A 12,547-nucleotide genomic window follows, 5' to 3' on the forward strand; every position below is an offset into this window, starting at 1 on the left:
TATCTGTATCTCTGCTACTACTGCATAGATTTAAACTAGGGGGCGTTACCCGACCTCCCTTTCCCCAAGAGGAGCCAATCAAGACAAAGCTTTTTTTTCTCCACCTGACCATAGATAATGATAGAGAAAGCACTGAGTATGCAAATCATTTAAGAACACCTGCTCTGTCCATGACATAGGCTGACCAGGTGAATCCAGGTGAAAGATATGATCCCTTATTGATGTCACTTGTTAAATCCACTTCAATCAGTGTAGATGAAGGGGAGGAGACCTGGTTAAAGGAGGATTTTTAAGCCTTGAGATAATTGAGACATGGATTGTGTATGTGTGGCCATTCAGAGGGTGAATGGGCAAGACAAAATATTTAAGTGTCTTTGAACGGGGTATGGTAGTAGGTGCCAGGCGCATCAGTTTGTGTCAAGAACTGCAATGCTGCTGGGTTTTTCACACTCAACAGTTTCCTGTGTGTATCAAGAATGGTCCATCACCCAAAGGACATCCAGCCAACTTGACCCAACTGTGGGAGACATTGGAGTCAACATGGGCCAACATCCCTGTGGAACGCTTTCAACACCTTGTAGAGTCAACATGGGCCAGCATCCCTGTGGAACGCTTTCAACACCTTGTAGAGTCAACATGGGCCAGCATCCCTGTGGAACGCTTTCAACACCTTGTAGAGTCAACATGGGCCAGCATCCCTGTGGAACACTTTCAACACCTTGTAGAGTTAACATGGGCCAGCATCCCTGTGGAACACTTTCAACACCTTGTGGAGTCAACATGGGCCAGCATCCCTGTGGAACGCTTTCAACACCTTGTAGAGTCAACATGGGCCAGCATCCCTGTGGAACGCTTTCAACACCTTGTAGAGTCAACATGGGCCAGCATCCCTGTGGAACGCTTTCAACACCTTGTAGAGTCCATGCCCCGACGAATTGAGGCTGTTCTGAGGGCCAACTCAACATGACGAAGGTGTTCCTAATCTTTGGTATACTCAGTGAATGCAGTAGTTATTAAGCAATAAGTCCCGAGGAGGTGTGGTACATGACCAATATATCACGGCTAAGGGCTGTTCTTATCATGATGCAATGCAGAGTGGCTGGATACAGCCATTGGCTGTGGTATATTTATTTGCCATATACACAAACCACCGAGGTGCCTAATTGCTATTATTAACTGATACGTAATTACAGCAGTAAACCCGGTCTGATTTACCACAGCTTTCAGCCAATCAGCATTAAGGGTTCAAACCACCGAGTTTATAATTCCCATTATAGCATCTGTGTGTTTGGGGCAGCGCCATTGAGGCAATCTCCATTTTGAAGTAGTACATTGAGGAGGGATCAGGAGGGATCAGCTAATGAATTTGGAAGTCCCACCCAGTACATTAATATGGTGGAAGCCAAGAATGTCTATTATTTAGTCATGTGACCGTTCTAACAATGGAAATACATGTCTTCAAAGATGGAAGGCAGGCGGGAGGAGGAGAGATCAGGTGGGACCATTCTAGCCAATGAGGGGGCAGATACACATGTGAACAGGCCATAGAGATCGACAGAGGACTCATCTTTGTACCTGTGCCATTAAGATGTAAAGGCCTGATCTGCTGTGAAGCCTTTCATGGGCTCCAGACCAATTCTGATATTTTGTGTGTTTTTTTTTTCTTCCCCCGCTGATCTTAACTTTTTTGTTTTACATAATATCTCCGTCTTCATTTCCTATGACTGAAAACAGCTTCTGGACATCTGAACAGTGATCACTAACCTACAATTTGGATGACAATTTTCTACTTCAACAAGTTGTCAGCTCTGAATGTTCTGTTTACTCCAGACCAGGCACTAATTCCCCCAGGAACTCGAAAAAGGAAGTGACGGCGCAAGAAGAGTTGGCATCCTGACTAAACTACATTGGCGTGTAAATAAACCACCTCTGTCCTCCGTTCTATTGGCTAACGGAATATTCTATGTTGTTGGGTAAATAAAACACCTATACCCTCCGTTCTATTGGCTAACGTAATATTCTATGTTGTCGGGTAAATAAAACACCTATACCCTCCGTTCTATTGGCTAATGTAATATTCTATGTTGTCGGGTAAATAAAATACCTATACCCTCCGTTCTATTGGCTAATGGAATATTCTATGTTGTCGGGTAAATAAACCGCCTATACCCTCCGTTCTATTGGCTAACGTAATATTCTATGTTGTCGGGTAAATAAAACACCTATACCCTCCGTTCTATTGGCTAACGTAATATTCTATGTTGTTGGGTAAATAAAACACCTGTACCCTCCGTTCTATTGGCTAACCCGATATTCTATGTTGTCGGGTAAATAAAACACCTATACCCTCCGTTCTATTGGCTAACGTAATATTCTATGTTGTCGGGTAAATAAACCGCCTATACCCTCCATTCTATTGGCGAACGTACAGTCACTGAAGAACAAGCTGTGCGAGTTCCGTTAGAGACTATCCTATCAACGTGACCTGAACAACTGTAATATTGTTTGGTTTTCTGAGTCGTAGCTGAACAAGGACATGGATGATATACATCTAGCTGGTTTTTCCAGATGGATGGCAGCCTCGGGTAAGGTGAACTGAAATATGTTTTACCTCATTTCTACCAGCATTTCACTTGTGCAACTAACTCTAGATAACCTTTACTCCGCACAGAAATGCATACAAGGCTCTCCCTGGCCCTCCCTTTGGCAAATCTGATCATAACTCCTGATTCTTCCTGATTCCTGTTTCCAAGCGATACCTAAAACAGGAAGTACCAGTGATGCATTCGATACTGAAGCGGTGGAATAAAGCGGATGCTAAGCTACAGGACAGTTTCGCTAGCGCAGACTGGAATATGTTCATCCGATGACATTGAGGAGTTTACCACATCAGTCTCAGGCTTCATTAATAAGTGCATCGACGATGTCATCCCAACAGTGGACCGTACGTACATATCCCAACCAGAAGCCGTGGATCACAGGCAACATCCACACTGAGCTAAAGGCTAGAGCTGCCGCTTTCAAGGAGCAGGACACTAATTCGGACGCTTGTAAGAAATCCGGCTATGACCTCCGATGAGCCATCAAACAGGCAAAGTCTCAATATAGGACTAAAATCGGATCAAACTACGTCGGCTCTAATTAATGCTCATCGGATTTGGGAGGGCTTGCAAACTATCACGGATGACAAAGGGAAACCCAGCCGCGAGCTGCCCAGTTATGCAAGCCTACTAGACAAGCTAAATGCTTTCTATGCTCGCATCAAGACAAGCAACACTGAACCATGCATAAGAGCACCACCTGTTCCCGGACGACTGTGTGATCTCGCTCTCCGTAGCCGATGTGAGTAAGACCTTCAAGGCCCTGAGGCGAGACAGATTACCAGGATGCATATTCAGAGCATGTGCTGACCAGCTGGCAAGTGACATCACTGACATTTTCAACCTCTCCCTGACCCAGTCTGTAATATCTACATGTTTCCAACAGACCACCATAGTCCCTGTGCCCAAGAATGCCAAGGTAACCTCTCCCTGTAGCACTCACATCTGTAGCCATGAAATGCTTCCAAGGCTGGTCATGGCTCACATCAACACCATCATCCCAGACACCCTGGACCCAATCCAATTTGCATACCACCCCAACAGATCCATAGATGACACAATCTATATCGCACTCCACGCTGCCCTCTCCCACCTGCACAAGAGGAACACCTATGTGAGAATGATGTTCATCGACAACAGCTCAGCATTCAACACCATAGTGCCCTCCAAGCTCATCACTAAGCTCAGGACCTGGGACTGAACATTTCCTTCTGCAACTGGATACTGGACTTCCTAATGGGCCGCCCCCAGGTGGTGATGGTAGGCAACAACACATCCGCCACGCTGACCCTCAACATGAGGCCCCTCAGGGGTGCGTGCTTAGTCCCCTCCTGTACTCCCTGTTCACCCATGGCCACGCACGACTCTAACACCATGATTAAGTTTGCTGACAACACAACAGTGGTAGGCCTGATCACCAACAACAACGAGACAGCCTATAGGGAGGAGGACAGTGACCTGGCCTGGTGGTGCCAGGACAACAACCTCTCCCTCAACATCAGAAAGACAAAAGAGCTGATTGTGGACTACAGGAAACAGATGGCAAGAGAACGCCCCTATTCACATCAACGGAGCTCTAGAGGAGTGGGTCGAGAGCTTCATGTTCCTCTGTGTCCATGTCACTAAGGACTTCATCTGGTCCACACACACACCAAGACCGTTGTGAAGAGGTCACGACAATGCCTCTTCCCCCTCAGGAGGCTGAAAAGATCTGGCATCGGCCCTCAGATTTTCAAAAAACTCGACAGCGGCACCACTGAGAGCATCTTGACTGGCTGCATACGTCACCGCTTGATATGACAACTGCTTGGCATCTGACCTCAAGTCGCACCAGAGGGTAGTGAGTACGGCCCAGTACATCACTAGGGCAGAGCTCCCTGCCATCCAGGACCTCTATACCAGGCGGTGTCAGAGGAAGGTCCTAAAACTTGTCAAAGACTCCAGCCACCCAAGTCATAGACTGTTTTCTCTAATACCTCAAAGTGGTACCGATGCACCAAGTCTAGAACCAACAGGCCGCTGAACAGCTTCTACCCCCAAGCCATAAGACTGCTAAACAGTTAACCAATAGCTACCTGGACTATTCGCATTGAACCTGTTTGCAGCTATTTTGACTCATCACATACGCTGCTGCTATTGTTTATTATCTATCCTATTGCCAAGTCAATTTACCCCTACCTACGTATACATATCTTTCTCAATTACCTCGTTACCCCTGCACATCGACTGGGTACTGGTACCCGTGTATATAACCAAGTTATCATCGACTAGGTACTGGTACCCCGTGTATATAACCCAGTTATCATTGACTAGGTACTGGTACCCCGTGTATATAACCAAATTATCATTGGCTAGGTACTGGTACCCCGTGTATATAACCAAGTTATCATTGACTAGGTACTGGTACCATCTGTATATCGCCAAGTTATCATTGACTAGGTACTGGTACCCTTGTGTAATAATCAAGTTAATATTGACTAGGTACTGGTACTCTGTGTATATAGCCAAGTTATCATTGACTCAGTACTGGTACCCCGTGTATATAACCAAGTTATTATTGACTCAGTACTGGTACCCCGTGTATATAACCAAGTTATCATTGACTAGGTACTGATACCCCGTGTATATAACCAAGTTATCATTGACTAGGTACTGGTACCCTGTGTATATAACCAAGTTATCATTGACTAGGTACTGGTACCCTGTGTATATAACCAAGTTATCATTGACTAGGTACTGGTACCCCGTGTATTTAACCAAGTTATCATTGACTAGGTACTGGTACCCCGTGTATATAACCAAGTTATCATTGACTGAGTACTGGTACCATCTGTATATAGCCAAGTTATCATTGACTAGGTACTGGTACCCTGTGTATATAACCCAGTTATCATTGACTAGGTACTGGTACCCTGTGTATATAACCAAGTTATCATTGACTGGGTACTGCTACCCCGTGTATATAACCAAGTTATCATTGACTGGGTACTGGTACCCGTGTATATAACCAAGTTATCGTTACTCATTGTATATTTATTCCTCGTCATTATTTTTCTATTATTTTTCTCTCTACATTGTTTGGAAGGGCCTATAAGGAAGCATTTCACTGTTACACCTGCTGTTTACGAAATATATGACAAATAAAATGTGATTTGATTATAGGATCTGTGACAGCATGGGCAGCACCATTGAGGCTATCTCCATTTTAAAGTAGTCGTTTACATTTTTCTTCATTGGCTGATTGCTCCCAACTCATAGGAACCCCCACCCAGTTGACTCCTTTAAGTGGTGGAAGCCCTCAATGGCAATGTCCATGCTAAAACGGGTTATTTCCACAATGAGTCCTCTAACTGAGTCTTCTTTCTATCTATGGAAAACAGGCACAACTCCAATATGAAGTCGTTTTTTCAAAGTTGGGCTTATTTTCGTGGACAGATTTTGGGCGGAGTAAACCCTTTTGCTTCGCATCTTCCCCTCTGGCGCTGCCCATGCTAAAAAATATTTTTGGCCACTACAGGCCTCTATATCATTCTCTATGCACCTGACCAATCAGAATCGAGCCGACGACAACATTGAATTTCGCTTTCAGCCAACTGGGACGGGAAATCCGAGTGACGCAACAAGCTGTCAGCTGTTCTTGTTTTGCTTCGTTTTTTTCCCTTCTTCTTTCTCCAGAGTGTCTGATCTCTTCTGTACTAAATAAGAACATTCATGGAACTCAGATTTGGATTCTAAAAACACCGGATATAAGGAGTTCAATACACTCAGGCCTATGATTAGATCGATTTATTGTTAAAAAGGCGATCGAGATTTCTTCTCAGCTGGATCCTCAATCCGACGCTATCGTGCCAAGAGGCAAAGCCGATCCCAGGCCTCCGATCCAGGGCGGAGGGAGGGAAAGAGGTCGCTGGGAATCGGGATGGAGACGGGAGAGGGAGCAGACTGTCCTAGCGGACCGGGTGAACCGGGAGCCGGGCCGGGGCCGGAGCTGACGGGGCTTGGCTGCGCCTCTTTCAACCAAGACTCCACGTAAGCGCCTCAGAACCCGCTGCCTGTTGGGTTGGTTGCCTACAACAGAATGCTCTCTCAGTAAATGTCCTTGTCATTTCCTGTAAAATAAGTTATAGATAAATACACCTTTCAGTATGATATCATGGTGATGCAATCTAAAAAATATTTCCCTTTCATTGTGAGGTCCTAAAAATCCTAATTAAATAGCCCATAGATGTTATAGAATTCTACATAGCGGCTACAGAATTCGCATGTGATGATCAGAGAGGGCAGTTCACAGTCCTCTGAACAAAACACACTAATTATGCTTAAACCTGAAACCACAGGATTTGTTCTAAAAAAAAAGCGACGGTTGACAACAGTGGATGGAACCGTTCTGGAGGCAGAACAACGGGGCTTCAAAGGCACTCCTGTTATACACACTAATGCCTATAGAAATCTATTGATCCCTTTCTTATTGACTTCATTTGACAGAGAGAGTTCCTTTGACTAATGTAAGCACTGACTGAGAATGCTTGAATCGCCACGCTCAACTACTTTTCATGAACAGAAATGTATCCCAAATGGCATCCTGTTCTCTGCACTAGTTTTGACCAGGGCCTATAGAGCCCTAATGTATGTAGGGAATAGGGACAGTATTAGTAGTTTTGACCAGGGCCTATAGAGCCCTACTGTATGTAGGGAATAGGGACAGTATTAGTAGTTTTGACCAGGGCCTATAGAGCCCTACTGTATGTAGGGAATGGGGACAGTATTAGTAGTTTGGACCAGGGCCTATAGAGCCCTACTGTATGTAGGGAATGGGGACAGTATTAGTAGTTTTGACCAGGGCCTATAGAGCCCTACTGTATGTAGGGAATAGGGACAGTATTAGTAGTTTGGACCAGGGCCTATAGAGCCCTACTGTATGTAGGGAATAGGGACAGTATTAGTAGTTTGGACCAGGGCCTATAGAGCCCTACTGTATGTAGGGAATAGGGACAGTATTAGTAGTTTGGACCAGGGACCAGGGCCTATAGAGCCCTACTGTATGTAGGGAATAGGGACAGTATTAGTAGTTTGGACCAGGGCCTATAGAGCCCTACTGTATGTAGGGAATGGGGACAGTATTAGTAGTTTTGACCAGGGCCTATAGAGCCCTACTGTATGTAGGGAATAGGGACAGTATTAGTAGTTAGGGACAGTATTAGTAGTTTGACCAGGGCCTGACCAGGGCCTATAGAGCCCTACTGTATGTAGGGAATAGGGACAGTATATCTGGGGCAGTGAATTTCAGACCAGCTCACCTGATATGAGCCCTACTGGCATGTGGGAAAATTTTCACAACCTGTCCATAGTCTGTTGTAGGTTTGGACACAAGCACACCCGGCACACCTGTCCATAGATTCAGGGTCTTAGTTAGGTAACTGGTAAAAAACCTTGAGCAGGAGAGTATTTACTTCTAAAGGAATGCAGAACAGAGTAGACCTATTGAGCCCTGGTGTAGGGAATGGGGTTTGGATCTGAACAGAGTGGGGACAGTGGTGTTGGGGTTTGGACCAGAGTAGCCTGTGGTGTAGGGAATGGGGTTTGGATCTGAACAGAGAAAATTTTAGACCTGTTGACCTGTGGTGTTGGGGTTTGGATCTGAACAGAACAGAGTAGAAGTAGACCTGTGGTGTTGTGGGTTTGGATCTGAACAGAGTAGACCTGTTGTCCTGTGGTGTTGGGGTTTGGATCTGAACCTCCTGTGGTGTTGGGGTTTGGATCTGAACAGAGTAGACCTGTTGTTCTGTGGTGTTGGGGTTTGGATCTGAACAGAGTAGACCTGTTGTTCTGTGGTGTTGGGGTTTGGATCTGAACAGAGTAGACCTGTTGCCCTGTGGTGTTGGGGTTTGGATCTGAACAGAGTAAACCTGTTGTGTTGGGGTTTGGATCTGAACAGAGTAGACCTGTGGTGTTGGGGTTTGGATCTGAACAGAGTAGACCTGTGGTGTTGGGGTTTGGATCTGAACAGAGTAGACCTGTTGTGTTGGGGTTTGGATCTGAACAGAGTAGACCTGTGGTGTTGGGGTTTGGATCTGAACAGAGTAGACCTGTGGTGTTGGGGTTTGGATCTGAACAGAGTAGACCTGTTGTTCTGTGGTGTTGGGGTTTGGATCTGAACAGAGTAGACCTGTGGTGTTGGGGTTTGGATCTGAACAGAGTAGACCTGTGGTGTTGGGGTTTGGATCTGAACAGAGTAGACCTGTTCTGTGGTGTTTGGACTGAACAGGGAGACTGCCCTGTGGTGTTGGGGTTTGGATCTGAACAGAGTAGACCTGTTGTCCTGTGGTGTTGGGGTTTGGATCTGAACAGAGTAGACCTGTTGTTCTGTGGTGTTGGGGTTTGGATCTGAACAGAGTAGACCTGTTGCCCTGTGGTGTTGGGGTTTGGATCTGAACAGAGTAGACCTGTGGTGTTGGGGTTTGGATCTGAACAGAGTAGACCTGTTGTCCTGTGGTGTTGGGGTTTGGATCTGAACAGAGTAGACCTGTGGTGTTGGGGTTTGGATCTGAACAGAGTAGACCTGTTGCCCTGTGGTGTTGGGGTTTGGATCTGAACAGAGTAGACCTGTTGTGTTGGGGTTTGGATCTGAACAGAGTAGACCTGTGGTGTTGGGGTTTGGATCTGAACAGAGTAGACCTGTCCTGTGTTGGGGTTTGGATCTGAACAGAGCCCTAGACCTGTGGTGTTGGGGTTTGGATCTGAACAGAGTAGACCTGTGGTGTTGGGGTTTGGATCTGAACAGAGTAGACCTGTTGTTCTGTGGTGTTGGGGTTTGGATCTGAACAGAGTAGACCTGTGGTGTTGGGGTTTGGATCTGAACAGAGTAGACCTGTGGTGTTGGGGTTTGGATCTGAACAGAGTAGACCTGTTGTTCTGTGGTGTTGGGGTTTGGATCTGAACAGAGTAGACCTGTTGTCCTGTGGTGTTGGGGTTTGGATCTGAACAGAGTAGACCTGTTGTTCTGTGGTGTTGGGGTTTGGATCTGAACAGAGTAGACCTTGTTGAACCCTGTGGTGTTGGGGTTTGGATCTGAACAGAGTAGACCTGTGGTGTTGGGGTTTGGATCTGAACAGAGTAGACCTGTTGTCCTGTGGTGTTGGGGTTTGGATCTGAACAGAGTAGACCTGTGGTGTTGGGGTTTGGATCTGAACAGAGTAGACCTGTTGCCCTGTGGTGTTGGGGTTTGGATCTGAACAGAGTAGACCTGTGGTGTTGGGGTTTGGATCTGAACAGAGTAGACCTGTGGTGTTGGGGTTTGGATCTGAACAGAGTAGTAGACCTGTTGGGGTTTGATCTGAACTAGTGGTGTTGGGGTTTGGATCTGAACAGAGTAGACCTGACCTGTGGTGTTGGGGTTTGGATCTGAACAGAGTAGACCTGTTGTAGACCTGTGGTGTTGGGGTTTGGATCTGAACAGAGTAGACCTGTGGTGTTGGGGTTTGGATCTGAACAGAGTAGACCTGTTGCCCTGTGGTGTTGGGGTTTTTGGATCTGTGGTGTTGGGGTTTGGATCTGAACAGAGTAGACCTGTTGTTCTGTGTTGGGGTTTGGATCTGAACAGAGTAGACCTGTTGTCCTGTGGTGTTGGGGTTTGGATCTGAACAGAGTAGACCTGTTCTGTGGTGTTGGGGTTTGGATCTGAACAGAGTAGACCTGTGGTGTTGGGGTTTGGATCTGAACAGAGTAGACCTGTTGTCCTGTGGTGTTGGGGTTTGGATCTGAACAGAGTAGACCTGTTGTCCTGTGACCTGGGGTTTGGATCTGAACAGAGTAGACCTGTGGTGTTGGGGTTTGGATCTGAACAGAGTAGACCTGTTGTCCTGTGGTGTTGGGGTTTGGATCTGAACAGAGTAGACCTGTTGTTCTGTGGTGTTGGGGTTTGGATCTCTAGAACAGAGTAGACCTGTTGTTCTGTGGTGTTGGGGTTTGGATCTGAACAGAGTAGACCTGTGGTGTTGGGGTTTGGATCTGAACAGAGTAGACCTGTTCTGTGGTGTTGTTTGGATCTGAACAGGTAGACCTGTGGTGTTGGGGTTTGGATCTGAACAGAGTAGACCCTGTGGTGTTGGGGTTTGGATCTGAACAGAGTAGACCTGTGGTGTTGGGGTTTGGATCTGAACAGAGAGACCTGTTGACCTGTGGTGTTGGGGTTTGGATCTGAACAGAGTAGACCTGTGGTGTTGGGGTTTGGATCTGAACAGAGTAGACCTGTGGTGTGAACAGAGTGACCTGGGTGTTGGGGGATCTGAACAGAGTAGACCTGTTGTCCTGTGGTGTTGGGGTTTGGATCTGAACAGAGTAGACCTGTTGGTGTTGGGGTTTGGATTGAACAGAGTAGGTGGTTTGGATCTGAACAGAGTAGACCTGTTGTCCTGTGGTGTTGGGGTTTGGATCTGAACAGAGTAGACCTGTTGTCTGTGGTGTTGGGGTTTGGATCTGAACAGAGTAGACCTGTTGTCCTGTGGTGTTGGGGTTTGGATCTGAACAGAGTAGACCTGTGGTGTTGGGGTTTGGATCTGAACAGAGTAGACCTGTTGTCCTGTGGTGTTGGGGTTTGGATCTGAACAGAGTAGACCTGTTGTGGATCTGTGGTGTTGGGGTTTGGATCTGAACAGAGTAGACCTGTTGTCCTGTGGTGTTGGGGTTTGGATCTGAACAGAGTAGACCTGTGGTGTTGGGGTTTGGATCTGAACAGAGTAGACCTGTTGTCCTGTGGTGTTGGGGTTTGGATCTGAACAGAGTAGACCTGTGGTGTTGGGGTTTGGATCTGAACAGAGTAGACCTGTTGCCCTGTGGTGTTGGGGTTTGGATCTGAACAGAGTAGACCTGTTGTCCTGTGGTGTTGGGGTTTGGATCTGAACAGAGTAGACCTGTGGTGTTGGGGTTTGGATCTGAACAGAGTAGACCTGTGGTGTTGGGGTTTGGATCTGAACAGAGTAGACCTGTTGTGTTGGGGTTTGGATCTGAACAGAGTAGACCTGTGGTGTTGGGGTTTGGATCTGAACAGAGTAGACCTGTGGTGTTGGGGTTTGGATCTGAACAGAGTAGACCTGTGGTGTTGGGGTTTGGATCTGAACAGAGTAGACCTGTTGTCCTGTGGTGTTGGGGTTTGGATCTGAACAGAGTAGACCTGTGGTGTTGGGGTTTGGATCTGAACAGAGTAGACCTGTTGTCCTGTGGTGTTGGGGTTTGGATCTGAACAGAGTAGACCTGTGGTGTTGGGGTTTGGATCTGAACAGAGTAGACCTGTGGTGTTGGGGTTTGGATCTGAACAGAGTAGACCTGTTGTCCTGTGGTGTTGGGGTTTGGATCTGAACAGAGTAGACCTGTGGTGTTGGGGTTTGGATCTGAACAGAGTAGACCTGTGGTGTTGGGGTTTGGATCTGAACAGAGTAGACCTGTTGCCCTGTGGTGTTGGGGTTTGGATCTGAACAGAGTAGACCTGTTGTTCTGTGGTGTTGGGGTTTGGATCTGAACAGAGTAGACCTGTGGTGTTGGGGTTTGGATCTGAACAGAGTAGACCTGTTGTTCTGTGGTGTTGGGGTTTGGATCTGAACAGAGTAGACCTGTTGTTCTGTGGTGTTGGGGTTTGGATCTGAACAGAGTAGACCTGTGGTGTTGGGGTTTGGATCTGAACAGAGTAGACCCTGTGGTGTTGGGGTTTGGATCTGAACAGAGTAGAGTAGACCTGTTGTCCTGTGGTGTTGGGGTTTGGATCTGAACACCTGTGGTGTTGGGGTTTGAACAGAGTAGACCTGTGGTGTTGGGGTTTGGATCTGAACAGAGTAGACGTGTTGTCCTGTGGTGTTGGGGTTTGGATCTGAACAGAGTAGACCTGTGGTGTTGGGGTTTGGATCTGAACAGAGTAGACCTGTTGTCCTGTGGTGTTGGGGTTTGGATCTGAACAG

At 46.8% G+C, this 12,547-nt stretch overlaps 1 pseudogene; it reads left to right on the forward strand.

Annotated features, from left to right (window-relative positions):
• Nucleotides 1-6,221: 6,221 nt before the first annotated feature.
• Nucleotides 6,222-12,547, forward strand: part of LOC135531943 (WD repeat domain phosphoinositide-interacting protein 1-like) — a 42,820-nt pseudogene continuing 36,494 nt past the window's right edge.

This window comes from Oncorhynchus masou, unplaced genomic scaffold, assembly GCF_036934945.1.
Source record: "Oncorhynchus masou masou isolate Uvic2021 unplaced genomic scaffold, UVic_Omas_1.1 unplaced_scaffold_1676, whole genome shotgun sequence".
NCBI classification, from domain to species: domain Eukaryota; kingdom Metazoa; phylum Chordata; class Actinopteri; order Salmoniformes; family Salmonidae; genus Oncorhynchus; species Oncorhynchus masou.